Consider the following 13388-nt stretch of genomic DNA (forward strand, 5'->3'; position numbering starts at 1 on the left):
TTACAACATTTCTGGCAAAGATTTTGGCTGATTGGGATTGTAAACACCATTGCAACTATTATAGCAGTGTTAAACATGCAAAACAATTTTTTACAGTTTTAAAGCAAAAGCTTCTGAGGTGGCTTGCAGCTTGGAAAGCATGTGCCTGCCTGGTTCATTCTTTGCAATGACACTGGCTGAATCTTGGGCAATCTACAGTGGTCACAGAAATGGTACAGCAAGCTAGCACACTGCTGTGGTTTAACTCTGGCTGGTGACTAAGCCCCACAGCCGCTCACTCACTCCCTCGTGGTGGGATGGGACAGAGAATCAGAAGGGTAAAAGCTAGAAAACTCATGGGCTGAAATAAAGACAGTTTAATAGGTAAAGCAAAAGCCACGCACACAAGCAAAGCAAAACAAGGAATTCATTTACTACTTCCCATCGGCAGGCAGGTGTTCGGCCATCTCCAGGTAAAGCAGGGCTCTATCCCACGTAACAGTGACTTGGGAAGACAAACAGTGTAACACCCAACATCCCCTCTTCCTTCTTCTCCCACTTTATACGCTGAGCGTGAGGGTCTGTGGTATGGAATATCCCTTTGGCTAGTTCAGGTCAGCTGTCCCAGCCGTGTCCCCTCCCGATTCCCCATGTCCCTCCAGCCCTCTCACTGACGGGGTCCAAGAAACTAGAAAGCCCTTGACTTAGTATTGACATCGCCCAGCAAGGACCAAACCCATCAGTGTGCTCTCAGCGTTGCGCTCACACCAAACCCAAAGCGCAGCACCGCACCAGCTACCGAGAAGAAAATTAACTCTTTCCCAGCTGAAACCAGGACACACAAGGACCAGGAAAAGCCCCTCTTGAGGAACACAGAGGACCTCTGTTCTGCCTGTACATCTACCCCAGGCACCAACACACAAACCAAAGGCTGCCCAGGCACCTGGGCAAGCACCCATAGCACCTCCCCAGGCCTTCAGGCATTTTTGTTTGCTTTTTTCTTCACATGACCTAGTGTCCCATCCACACTACAGAGCCAAGGCCACCACCCTCACCATGTCCTGTCTGCAACCAGCACCAGCTTTCCTCACACATGGTTTTTATTTCAGCATCACTACACTGAAGTTACCAGACAAGGAGGATGCTACTTGACATGGCCAGTGCTTCCCGCAGCCCTGGACTGGCCAGCACTTGCAGCCGCTCTCACCTGATGCCCTGCAGAGCTACCTTATGCCCTGCCCAGCACTTGCCCCTCCAGCAAATACCTTGTTCTGAAGGATACAAAATATTCTGCTGTCTCACTGCTAAAATCCTAACAGCACAGAGCAAACAACAGCAACTTTTGCACAGCAAGCCCCTGAATAAACTTAATAGTGAACATTGCTGAGAAATCCTGAATTGTGAGTAAGCCAGCTCAAGCACAAGTTGTTTGTGGACGTTAACTTCAACTTGTTGTTGAAGAACAACAGAAACAGCAACAGGGGAAAAAAACCCCACTTTTCAATAACTCACCAGGCCTCATCTGCTCAAGTACAGTCACAGACCTCATGTCTGTATCTGCCCAGGACCTCCAGGGTTCTGTCCCCCTGGTCTCCCCAGCAGGTCTCCAGTGCCTCTCACCACCCACCTCACTGATGCACCGGTCCCATCTCCAGCTCCACCAGCACATTCCGGTCAGGTACATGCCAAGCCATAGCAACACACAGCCCCAGTTGCTCAGGTCCAGGTTAAGCAATGCTTCCAGCCCTAAAAGCATTTGGCTTGCAGCACCTGGAATTTAATACACAGACCCAGGAGTCACCACTCGGAGCTATTTAGAGCTCAACTTGTACCGAGTGTGCAATGATTGCAGGTCTCACAACAAAGTTACGTACCTCTGGCTTATTAATAAACCCCTAAAATGGCAATGCCAGCTTGTTTAGCTCAGCGCCAAGGCCACCGCTGGCAGCTCAACAGTCCATGCTGACAGAAACAGTGCATCCATCCCATAAGGTGCAGCAGCGTGAACTGGACCTGGGCCAGTGCCCCATGGGGTCCCGTGGTACCATCTGCCCACACTGACAGCGGCGAGGGCAAACATACTTTTAAGAAAATAGTCTGTCTGGGTCCTCTTCTGCCCAGCAGTCTCCCCAGTCCCAGCAGATCAAACACTACCTGGGCGTTCTTGGCTGGCATCCTCACCCAGAGCCCTGGGGTCTCCCTTGGCGTGAGCCAGGTCCCCCAGCAGCATGGCTGGTGCTCACAAGGGTGAGAAGCCAGGGGCTGCCGCAGGGCTCGACTACATGGTCCCTCTGCCAGCTCCCCAGGCAGGGGTCCCATCTCTGTAGGAGGGGGTCTTTAGCCACTGCCTCCTCCCAGGGGCACGCTCCACTCAGGCTTAGCAAGCTCTGGAGGCAGAGCTTGTTGGTCACCCGCTCTTCCCAGAGCGCTATACCCCAGAGCTGCAGGCAGGAAGGAGCTGCCAAGGCCACAGCTTTAGGACTCTCCATGCTTGGTGGCTCCAAGCACAGTCTGTCACACCTCCTTGCATCACAGGCTCTGACCGTCCTTTCTGCAGGGTCTTGCTCACCCACCCCAGCTACACACAGCTCTCCTCCCAGGAAGGCACCAGTTGCTCTTGGCAGCCCCAGGGCTGGATGCATCCTCCCAGCAGAGGAGCCCAAGGCAAAGCTCCTGATGCTCCGGGGCAGCTGGCTCTGCTGGTGCCAGGACTGTGCCCACAGCACGTCACTGCTGCCCCTGCACGCTGCCAAGCCACTCTGCATTACCTACCGCACTGCCGCCAGGCTCCCCTCCTGCAAACAGCCCTGCCGGCAGCCAGAGCCCCCGCCAGCCAGCCCTGAGTAGTAGGTGCCTGCCCAGCAGCTTTATGGGATGCTCAGCACTGGTGGTACTGAGCCTGGCTCATCAGGGGCCAGCTGAGCTCAAAGGTGTGGGCAATCCCTCCTCAGGGACCACCTAACAAGCAGAAGCCAGGTTTTGCTTGTGAGCAACAACATGCAGTCATCATCGTGCAAAATGAAAACTAAGCACAGCTGCCAAGGGGAGTAGAAACTGTTCTGCAGATCAATCTCTGCTAGACAGCCAGGAACATTAATGTTACCAGCTGTTGAAGAAGAAAATACTAAACATCTACAAAGTCTGCTATTTTTGGTTGAGGCATGGATAAACACTAGCACAGACAAACAGTAAAAAACAGCACTTTTTGCGCTGTGGATTCTTTTTATGGCCAATGGTTGTTTTTTTTTCGAGAAGTCACTCAAGCTAACATGTAGGGAGCATAAAAGAACTAATTTTGCTTTACTGATTAACAAATGGTTTTGCAATAGCCAAGGACACACTGGGTACATATTGCTGAGGAGAAGCAAGAGCAATGACTGCAACACTGCAGGCTAGCAATGAGTTAAACAGTTCTGCAGCAGATCTAGCAAAGAGCCATCCCATTAGCCAGGCACATTCATTGGTACCTTGTGTGGTGCTATTCTGCCCTGAAGTTTCAGGGACTGTGACCTCCAGCATCCATGTTTCCTATGTGAAAGCACTAGCAACAATACACTGAATTTCCACAGAGCCTTTCATTACAAAGCCACCTCCCCTGCCTGCCGGGGTTTGCAGCAGATTCTGATGTGTGGCCATTTGCTGCTCTGTGAGGAAACAAGAAAGGAAAGACAGATACTGCAGAAGGAATTACCTGGCCAAGAAAAATGAGGTGAAGTTTTAGGGAAGAAGAGCCAGGAGATATTTAATGGCCCAGACTGACTGTCTGAAACAGCATCAGAAATAATAGCACGTCCAGCCCACAGAGATGTCATGCCAGGGTTTGGGGTTTTGTCCATGACACAGACCGAGGTCCATCATGTGCACTCTGTCACAGGAATAAATCTTTCCAAAGAGGCCAAATGACTTAAGTCTCGGGTCATTCTCTGTACCAGCTCTTTGGCTGCTGTCAAAGCTGTTTCTGAAAACAAGCAGTGTACATGAGAGCTGAGATCCATCATACCTTGCCTTGCAACAGCACAAATGCTGTGAAGATGTGGCAATACACCTTGGAAAACTATTTCCACTGCACTGTTCCAGCTGTGGATATTGCCAATGATCAAACAACATCGAAAATAAAAGCAATGGGAGCTGGTGCATCTGAGATGGCACACAGCGAGGTGCATGGCGCGGTGTGTGGCAGCGTGCACGGCGAGTTGCGTGGCAACGTGCATGGCAAGGCGTGCAGCGTGCAGGCTCAGCAGCCAGCCCTGCTGCCTCAGGGAGGTCGGCATCTTCTCCACCCGCAAGCAGCGCTGCCTGATGGCTTCCCACAGCCCCACCAGCCCCTCACATTTTAAGGTGATGTTGTAGAAAACCGGATGCTGAAACCGCGTGGTTTTTTCCCATCTAGCCACCCGTTTCTTGCAGCCGATGGTCCCAGTGGTGCCGGGACAGCCGGGCTGGGTGGAAAGGCCACAGGCAGGACACCAGCCGCTGGAGTGGCTGGGGCCCGGACCTGGCTGGTGTTCCTGCCCCGGGGCAGCCCCTCGCAGCGCACAGGGAGCATGGGGAGGCAGCACCGTGTTGCAAGGCAGTCAGTTCACGGGGCAGCCAGCAAAAGCTCACGGCCCCAGAGTGCAAGAGCTCCGACAGCTGCAGAGGAGCCTTGGCTTGTGCTGAGAAGCGTAGCCACCCTCTTCAACCCTTGCAAAAATTTCAGCCAGGTGGTTTTGACGTGAAAAAGCCTAGCTGACCTGGGTGTGCCTCAGATGCAGGGTTGCTGCTACCTCTCAACAAAATCCAGGGCTCAGTCCCTGCTCTGCCCGGGGTAGGTGCCAGATGGCACCCCACCCCCCCACCCCCCACATGCCCCTCATCCCCCTTGCCCCCCTCGCTTTTCCTTCTGGCTGCTGCTGTCCTGGTGCTGCACTCAGCAGCTCCTGCATTTGTGCCTGCTGCACTGGGATCGTGCAGAGCCCTTCCCACCCCCCAGGCTTTTTTTGTTCTAAAGCCTTGCCCTTTTGCTCCGTGTCTCTTTTCAGCTTTACTGTCCTAACAGGGACTCTTTCCTCTTTGCTTTTCCTCCCTTTGCACGCCTGACCTTACACAGGCTCTCATCTCACTCTTTATACCCCTACCAACAGACACCACCTCTCCTCCTTCCTCTCATTGGGTTCCAGTACTCTGCTGCTGAAATGCCCTTGACAGTCTGTTTCTCTGTAGACCATTAATATTTACATTAATGTTATAATAGGAACTTGGATACTGACTAGGTAATAAAGCAGAGTTGCTTAAGAGGTGCACAGCAGGTAACAAAGTTCTGGAGACAGGTCCCCTTTATTTCTATCATAAATCACCAGCTCCCTGACTCCTGCTGGTGCCAGCCCCAGAAGCTGCACCATACCCCAGTGCCCAGGTCACCTGGAAACATTGGGGCATCTGCCACCGGGCAGGACCGTGTGCAGGTGCCCATGCTGCGGCTCCCCACAGACAGACACTGCGCTAGGGAGGGTGACTCACCTCCCGGGACCAGTGCCACCCCCAAGGGTGATGCTGGTGCTGCCTGTGAGCTCACACAGACCAGGCAGAACCCAAGTCAGTTCCTGCTTTTTTGCTCAGTGAGTAGGAGGGAGCAACAACCTGGCGACCTGTTACGGTGCAGAGGAGCCACAGAGCATCCCTCTGCAAGTTGTATATATTCTTTAACTGTGTGTTTAATTAAATAGAATACTTGTGCTTTATACTAAAATTGCACAGAGCTGACTATTTAAAACACATATACTGAAGGCAGCCAACAGGGGAATGGCTCCAGAGCTGTTCAACTTCTGAGAGAAAACACTGCTAAATTTCTCTGAGGTCTTTCCAAATGACCCTCCCGGGACCGACAGCCTGGTGTTGCTATGCAAAGAGAAATGGGTCAGAGCCATCAGTTTTGAATTTAAAATATTACTTTATTGCTCACTGTGAATATACGGAGGCTACTGGCAAAGCGAGGGGTGGCGGGGCTGGGCAGAGGGGTTGCTGTCTCAGGGTGTTTGCCACGGTGCCCTCAGCGCTGGGAGGGCAGTGGATTATTTCTGAGCTCCACTTGCTATTCCCAGCACTGCCTTCCCCTCTCTCCTCCTGCCGTGGGCTCTGCCCTTGCCAGACAGTGACTCACTGAGCTGCCTGCGCGCTGCCGGCCCCTGGCACCGGGCTGTGCCTCGGTGGGCGCTGGCTGGTGCCGTGGCACTGCTGAGCCCTGCGCCAGGTCTGGTGGCTGGTAGGAGCCCACTGCTCCCACTCCCCACACAGACGCTGAGGCTGTGGCTGCGGCCCTGGCTGAAATCAGCTCCCTGACACCACAGACCTCAGCTGCTGCCACGTCCTATGTACCTGCGGAGCCTCTGCTCTCTCTGGAGATAAAACCCACCCCAACCTAAAATACATGTTGGGAGCAAAAGGTACCGGCTAGGCTTGGTGCTGCAGCAGTTCACGAGGTGGCCAGAGCATCGCGCAGCACAAAGCAGCAGTGCGGTGCTGGGGTCGTGGTCTTGGTGCTGACGGTGCCCCCGGCAGTGCCACAGTGAGGCAGCCCATGAGGGAAGCACCGGGGTAGTCTGGTCACGGTTTTCGTCTTCCAGCCCTCCAAGCAACTGCTGGGTCCATCAGAATGGTGAATGGGACCCGTGATAAGCCCTGTGTTAAACCCCAGCAGGGTAAGCAGGTCCAAAGGAAGGTGCTGTCGGCAGAGGGGGTGATGCTGGAGCCTGGGTGGGGTGTCTCTCATTTGTGGGTGAACTGGGGCTGGAAGATTAACGTGCTTTTCCAAATTGCTTTTCTTTTGACCTGTGCTAGCACTGTGAAGTTCAGAGGGAATGGCACAGGTTTGTTTTGCTGTTCTGGCAGGAGGCGAGGCGCGTTCATAGAGCGGGTGCGAATGCCAAAGGGCACGGAGTGTGGAGGGTGCCCAGGGAAGGCATCTCAGCTGGTGGGCGCGCACGGAGCTGGTGGGTGAAACTGCCTGGGCCCATCAGGGAGGTGCCAGCCCCAGTTCACACTGGTCACCCCCCTGCACCTCCCACCCCAGGCACTGCTCCCTGCTCCCAGACCCCAGCCCCGTGCCGGGGATGCTGTGCGACATCACCCAGAGCACAAAGGGGCTCCTTGGGCATGAGGCACCCGGCTGCGCAGGGGATAGACTGCTCCTCTGCCCAACACGAGTCCCACGGGCAGGGCTTTCTCCATTCTCCTGTCACATATTCCCTCCAGAGCTGGGACAGGTGCAGGTGACACAAGTGGAGTTCCCATTTTAATCACAGAGGAAACATGGGAGAGGTGCGGGTGGGAGAGGGCAAGGCTGGAGGCTACAAGGCGTCTGTGTGAACCAACCAGACATCCCACTGCCCCAGAGCATCTCCTAGGTGAACAATGTTTGGCTGGTGAAAAAAAAATGGCAACTGAAATAAATCCTAAAAAAAAAAAATAATACAAAACCATCCAACTATATAGCACAGATTTCAAGTAATTTATTTTTAACATTCCTTTTGAAATACACGTCTATGATTGTGCTCACTTTAGAAATGGTACATACACAAATGTCCTGTTCTCAGAACAGAAATTACTGGGTTAGGCACTCATGTACAAAACACACAATGCTGAATGGCAACAGAGAGGATTGTACAAAACCCCCTAAACACAAACCACAACAAGTGCGATTCACATCTGTCAAGTGACAGTTCCAATTTTCTGTCCAATGCAAAATAATAAATTTATTTCAAATCCTGTGAAATTAGGTGATGGCTGTAACACTATTTAAAGCTCTCAAATTTGAAATATTACATAGGGTTTATACTACTTAATTTTACAGGTGCTTACTACCTTTCTCCTCCAAAATGTCTAATTTCTTGCCATAATTACGTTAAACTGAAGCTGAAATTCTTTCCAGTCTGCATCTAGCTTGAAGCTTCTTGTTCCTATTTCAGACCCAGAAGAATCTGTGTGCCCTAAAGCTTGTCTGTTTTCTGACTATATTGGATAGTCTAATAAAAAAGCAGTACATTTCACTACAAACTTTAATTAGCCTATATCCTTAGATCACCACTACTACAACACTAAATCACATAGAACCGATTACGAAGGTGAAAGTCAACAGGAACTCTAACAGGCATCACTATTGCTAAGATTACAGCCAGAAAGAAATCAGTGAGTAGAAACCTGTGTCCCAAAGGCAGCTGCGTGTCTGCCAGCCAGCACCGAGCCCCTCGCTGCGTGGCAGGGACCATGGGACAGCTGGCCGTGGGAGGCTGGTGCTGACTTTATTTCTGTGCTCTGCTGTGGAGGCCCTTGGCTCTGCATCCCTCACAGGTCATTTCTAGCAGGTTACCAGTGGAACTAGTGCAAGAGCATGAGCAGATCTGACCCGGAGCTAGTATGAGGCAGCTGGGTCTTTGGAAGCATCCCGGCTGCACAAGTGCACGCAGTGTTTTTAGTTAGCAGGAGGAGCAGGCTTTCTGCATAGCAGCCTGTTCCCAAGCTGAGCGTGGTGCCACAAGCATGAATAATCACCAGCTGGTGCCTTCCCTGCCACTGGCCACCAACCTGCACGCAGCTGAGCGCCGGGATGCAGCGGTAGGCAGCCCCCCACCCCAACCCATGCCAGCCATGGGGGCTGCCCCCACCCCACGGCAGGGCCGCCTGCCGGGACCCGACTCTGTCCTGCCGGCACCACCCCTCGCGTGACTGCACAGTCCAGGCTCAGAGGGCTTCACATTGGAGTCCCAGAAAGAAACGCTCAGCATCTGATGCTGCTGTTGTTTCACTTGTGCTGCGCTCACCACATTGCATTTGATTATGTCGCTGCCCTTCTCCAGAAGCAGTACCAAAAATGACTGGGGCAGATGCCGCAGCCAAAGTCAAGTGTGAAATAACAGAGATCCTGTGGGCAACATCTTTGGATCAAGCAGTGTTAGTGTATTGTCCTCTTAAACAAAATGAAAGACCCTGCCCAGCACAGAAGCCAGGAGGGCTTCCTCAACCAGTCCCAGCTCTGCCAGGCCACAGAAGGGTTGAGGCTGGAAGGGACCTTCACCTTGTCCAACCCCTGCTCAGACAGGGCCACCTAGAGCCGGCTGCCCCGAGGGCTTCTGAACATCTCCAGGGATGGAGGCTCCGCCAGCTGCCAGCTCCCCGGGCAACCTGTGTTATCGCTGAGTGTGGGTTTTGTGGTGGGAGTCACAGCTGCTCTCCAAGGCCGGGATGCCTTCATTCACCAGCATCTTTCAACAGAAAAGCACTATACAAATGCAAAGCATTACTTACTGTTCCTGTCCTGCAGGGCGCTGGCAGCACACGTGGATGTGCTGCGGAAGGGTGCTGGGCCAGTCCCCTGTCCCTGCCCCGGGGACTGCAGTGGCTTTGTCAGTGGGGCTGGGGCAGCATTGCATCGGAGAGCATGGAGGAATGCACAGAGGAGTGCACGGAGGGGTGCACGGGCTGCCTAGCCCTCCGCAGAGCTCACTCCTAGAAAACATTAGCAGTGTCCCACCCAAGAAGTGTTGGGGAAAAGCTGAAGCTGGGGTATTTGGAGAAGGAAAGAAACAGGCCTTTGGTCACAAGAGCAGAAAGTCTGTGATTTTGCCTTCTTGTTTTCAGAGCTTGTAGGCACTTACTGGTAAGTGGCCATAGATGTAATGTTCAGGAAAACATACAAAATAAAAATGTTTTACCAAAGTGCTGGTTCATGCTGGTAAAGCAGGGCTTGTCTGCTTTTCTCATACAAATGATTTAATAGCTTGGCTTAAGGAGCTTTCCAGGTCACTTCAGTGCATGCTGAGTTGTATCAGAGACTCTGCTGATTTATGCTGCCCTGCTTACCAACGGTGCTTCACTGCCCACTGAGTAAAATCGCTAGAAAAGAGCATGTCATCTCGCCTTTTAGCTCAGTCCGTAAGGTCTTAGCACAGTGGTGATTTTGGTTTCCTCTACAAGTTGCTTTGCTTTAGCTCTTGCCAGCCAAGAAGGCATACATGTCCTCACTTTTACATTGCCTTTTCCCATTTGATTCAGTGGAGTAACAGACCACAAATCATCTAATTCCATCAGTGCTAAAGCAAAACACGGTGGCCATTCAGTCACCTTTCGGTCTCGTTCCAGACCATGGATCTTGAAGTCAGCACAGCGCCAACAGACATACAGTCCTCAGGGCTGGACAGGGTGGCACAGCGAGCACCAGCTGACAGCTCAAGCAATTGCAGCCTAATGCAGTGAACCTCCAGCCAGGGGAGTCCCTCCTGCCACCAGTCTGGGCAGCAGCCCCTGGCTCAGCATTCAGAAGCCATTTGGCTGCACCAAGCTCCAGCCGGGATCTGGACACAATTTTGCAGAACATTGGCCCTTCCCTCTGCCCAAGCCAAGGCAAAACCAAGCCCGAGAATGTGTGTCTGTGTGTGGAAATTATTTGCTTTTTTTCTTAAATTAGAATCGCCTTTTTACCGAGATTCATTTTAATGCATCACTGCACTAATGAACTAAAAATCTGCATTAGGAAGTGACTCATATGGGGTGGGGAGCAATCAAGACAGCACTCCTGGTGATTTAAAGATGCATGATCTAAGATGGACTCAGGCCAGACCTCTCTAAAGGTACACACTGCTTAAACCTGCAGCAAGGGTGGAAGGCATAGATGTGAGCAGTCTGTGCCTCACACCGCTATCAAGGGCAGGGTCAAGCAATAATACGCAGCGGCACCTATTAAAACCAGAGCCTCCCTCCTGGCACCCTAAACCAGAATGCCCAGTGGCACCAGCATCTTTGTCTTCGCACTCTGCCAGGCCAGCCATAAAGGAAGCATCCTCACAGAGCCCATCTGAGGGCCCCTCTCATCTCTGGCACTGCACCATCGTATTCCTGGCACTAGCAAAGTTACTTTTTCATTATTTAATACTGTGCACCTGCTAGATTCCACATTCCCTAACAAAGATAATAATTTGCTCATTAAGAGAAGGAAGCTATTGAATCAATAGCACAGAGCTGTGAGTGAATTGAGGTCATTTGTCTGTTAAGACCAGCACCAGTCTCATTAAAGTGTATGTGTGAGCGGGACTTTACAGGGGATGCTATTCTGAACCAGCTTTTCACTATTTCTTCCTTTCTGGACGGAAAGGCTTGCTCTGATCTATTTCTGAACACCAGCTATCTCCAGGCCTTTTAAACCTACCCACCCCCACCCGCCCTTCCAAGCCCAATGCATTCATCTCACCTCACAGAGCCATGTTTTTCTGCCACAGCCCACCTGCACAGGGCCTGGAGACCGCGGCAGGGGGGGCATTGTGCTCCAGCAAAGGGAGCAGCCCCCACCCCAGCAGAGCACAGACAGACAGCATGGGGTCTGCTGTACTCTGCACCAGGAGATGCTGCTGCAGTGGCTCTGCAGACACCCTGGCTGGTGTGTGGGGCTGCTTTACCTGCCCCCCGCCTCACACGGCCCGGGTCCCACTTCCAGCACCCACGGAGGCGCAGAGTGGGAATCTGGATGGACACTGAAGTCCCCATCAGACCGGACCCAAGGCAAACCTCTGCTAGCAACTGTGGGGTCTGCTCTCCTGCAGACGGTGCTAATTAGAAAGGATGCTTCCTCAGCCAGGTGAGGTGGGTTGTGGCTGTGACACCAGTCTTGGATGCCGCTGAGGGCTGCCACATGCTATAAAAAATAAATTAAGGTTAGCCTGGATATTTGTTGCTTTGGGCTGACAAGGTACAAAACAGCTTTTTTTGTATTTTCACCATAACGTTATTGCTATTGTTACAGGCTATAAGCGATGCACTAAGAGGCAACCTGCCAAACTGTCACATTTTTTGATTCAAGTAATTTCTTAAAACATGAACTTGTAGGAGGCTTTATGCTTTGGAGACTATAGCCCTCATTTCCAAGAGTGAGAAAAATCACAAAATATGTGCTTAACTAAATGCCTGAATGGTTGTTTAAAACATTATTGGATTGTCTGATAAAACAAAGGCTTTCCGCAAGAATTCAGTGTGTATTCACAAAGAGCCAGTGTTGTCAAATACTAAATCTGAACTCATTCAGTTATTTACATTTACTATGATAACAACTATGATTATATAAATGGATTGAAGCCCTGGAGTGAAACATCCATCCCACACCTTTCCTTGGTCTCATTCCTCCAGCCACTTTCCTTACAGCAAATGCTCACAGGCTTTTTTTCTACCTCATACTGTTCCTTTTGTCCCGCACAGTCTGCAGTGGGTGGCTGCAGAAGCTGCAGACTGATTTCAGATCAGCAGCCACGCTTCTTTTCTTCTGGAGCTGGTGTGATTGAAAACCCCTAATTCCGCACTGCCTCCCTGCTCACAGATCGCTGAAAGGTTTCTCTTTCAAAATATTGTCACTCAATATTTATATAGCGCTCACACGAGCAGTGCCTATTCTGGTCTCCAGTCACATGCCTGCTGCTGTCATTTTGCACAGCAAACAGGGATGCTCCAGAGAGGACTGACAGTGGCTTTCCCCATCTTCTACTCTGCTCTTCCCAGAGCAATAGGAGGCAGAAGCAGGAAACAAGGTTTTCTTCCTTGTTTCCTGCTGCAGGAGCCTGTTGTCCCCCCTTGCTACTTATCAGGACCAGCAAGGGCAGCTTTGCTGGCAGAGGAGAATGGAGAGAAAAGAGATACATATACATCTCCCCTGCTCTCCTTTCCAAATGCCCTTTACTGTCTGTGTCCTTTGATCCCGGATTAGGAAAGCACACTTAAAATTTAGTGATGCTAAACTTGAACTTGTGCCCCCAGCAGCACTCGGCATGCTCCCCTACCACCCACCCTCGCTGGCCAGCAAGCGTTGCTTTTCCTCCAGCCCCCTTCTCTGGCAGGGAGCTAGGTAGGCAATTAGTGGAGCCAGGCTGGTGGCCATGTGCTTTTCCCTCTGGATTTTTTTTTTTCCCCGTTTCCTATTTCTTTAGTTTCTCTTCTCATCTCTCCCCTTTCAGTCTTGGCTTTTTGCCTCCGGGCCATTTTCCTGCCGAGACACGGGGGAGGGAAGGTGGAGCGTAAAAGCAGAGGACAGAAAATCACCTCCCAAAGCTGAAAGCGGGGAGAGCCCCGGGAAGTGGCTGTGCTGAAGGTCTGAGCATATGGAACAGCAGGGAAGAGTCAAGGAAGGGGCTAGAAAAGGCAGAAAGAAAACAAGAGAATCAACCTCCTCATGCTGTGATCTGCAGAACAGCTGGGGGGGGATTTGGGATTAAGCATGGACAGTGGGGGAGGAGAGTCGGAAGCCTGTGGCGCTCCGGAACATTGTCCCTCTCCCCAGCCTGAGGACCTGGGAGAAGAACATTGCGGCTTGTACAAGGTGAAGGTGTAGGAAACGCTGCCAACACCAGGACCTCGTAGTCAGGGCTTGTTGTGAGCCATTCCAGGAGGCCTCGCTGGCC

Source organism: Falco biarmicus, chromosome 18 (genome assembly GCF_023638135.1).
Source record: "Falco biarmicus isolate bFalBia1 chromosome 18, bFalBia1.pri, whole genome shotgun sequence".
Classification (NCBI taxonomy): Eukaryota; Metazoa; Chordata; class Aves; order Falconiformes; family Falconidae; genus Falco; species Falco biarmicus.